Here is a 1,526-nt window from a genome sequence, read left to right as displayed (position 1 = left end):
TGATCTCTAAAATTTATAGACAACTTCAACACCTCAAAAATAAAAAGACAAACAATCCAATTTAAAAACAGGCAAAGGATATGAACAGACACTTCACCAAAGAAGACATTCAGGCAGCTAACAAACACATGAAGAAATTTTCATGATCATTAGCCATTAGCGAGATGCAAATGAAAACTACAATGAGATACCATCTCACCCAACAGTAATGGCATTAATCCTAAAAAAAGAAAATAACAAATGTTGGCCAGGTTGTGGGGGATTAGAACTCTTAAACGCTGCTGGTTGGAATGTGAAATGGTACAACCACGATGGAAAACTGTGTGGTGCTTCCTCAAAAAGCTAGAAATAGAAATATCATATGATTCAGCAATCCCACTCCTAGGTATATACCCTAAAGACTTAAGAGCCGCGACACGAACAGACATAGGCACACCCATGTTCAATCAATTACACAAAATCAAAAGGGCCATATTTGCCCAAAAGCAAAGATGAGAAGACAGGAAAGGGTAGAAAATCAGGACTAGAGGAAATGGGGAGCCTAAGGCTGAAATGGGAGAGTGCTGACACATTGTGGAGAATGACGCCAAGGCCATAAAATACTTTATATACAAACTATCAAATGGGAATCTAATTTGCTCTGTAAACTTTCACCTAATGCAAAATTTAAAAAAAAGAAAGAAAGGTACAATCTTAGAAGTGGCTAACAACCAGACTAACTTATTATATAAGGCACACATGACATTTCATTCTATCTATAGTAATTCTTGAGACTTAAGAAACAGATTCAAACTTTGAGCTAGAATTAAAAAAGGAAAATAAGCATAGTGTCTCTTTTTCCCAGACAAGGGAGATGCAATTAATCCATTAATCTTTTTTTTAATGGCTGGGAGGAATTTCATGATTGTTGTGACCTGCTGAGGGTGTTATAATGAAATCTCGATTTGGTCCTAACTGGGAGGGTTTCCAGGAACCCTGGTGGCACAGTGGTTAAAGCACAAGGCTGCCATCCAAAAGGTCGGCGGATCAAACCCACCGGCCGTTGTGTGGGAGAAAGATGTGGCAGTCTGCATCTGTAAAGATTTACAGCCTTGGAAACCCTATGGGGCAGTTCTATTCTGTCCTACAGGGTTGCTATGAGTCAGAATCTACTCAACAACAGGTTTGGGTTTGGGTGGGGAGGGATGCTGGGGCAACAGCAGCTCTCAATCATGTCAAATTACAGCCGTAATCTCAGTGGGTGTCAGTTTTCCCCTGGGAAAAGCTAACTGAAATTGAGAAAGTATGTCCTTAGGTCAAGGTTTGAGTTTTTTGTGGTTTCATCCAATTTATCAGACAGAAAAGAAAAAAAAAAAAAGACAGAGGATTTAAAAACCCTGAAAAACAACAGCCTGTCTAGATTTCAGAGTGAAGTCAGAGCTCATACTGTGGTAGTTCTGGAGATCCTTTGGTCTTCATACTGAAAGCATCCCCCCACCACCCCCTCCACGCCCCACAGGACTGTGAGGGTGTTAGGGACAATACCT

General features: G+C 40.3%; 1 protein-coding gene across 1 annotated transcript in view; it reads right to left on the bottom strand.

Moving 5' to 3' along the window:
• ENTREP1 (endosomal transmembrane epsin interactor 1) overlaps nucleotides 1–1,526 on the bottom strand; it is an 88,030-nt gene that overhangs the window by 20,351 nt on the left and 66,153 nt on the right. The gene's annotated exons all lie outside the window — the stretch shown is intronic.

Source organism: Trichechus manatus, unplaced genomic scaffold (genome assembly GCF_000243295.1).
Source record: "Trichechus manatus latirostris isolate Lorelei unplaced genomic scaffold, TriManLat1.0 scaffold00038, whole genome shotgun sequence".
NCBI classification, from domain to species: Eukaryota; Metazoa; Chordata; class Mammalia; order Sirenia; family Trichechidae; genus Trichechus; species Trichechus manatus.
The sequence above is the reverse complement of the archived record's forward strand: the minus strand, read 5'-3'. Positions and strand labels throughout refer to the sequence as shown.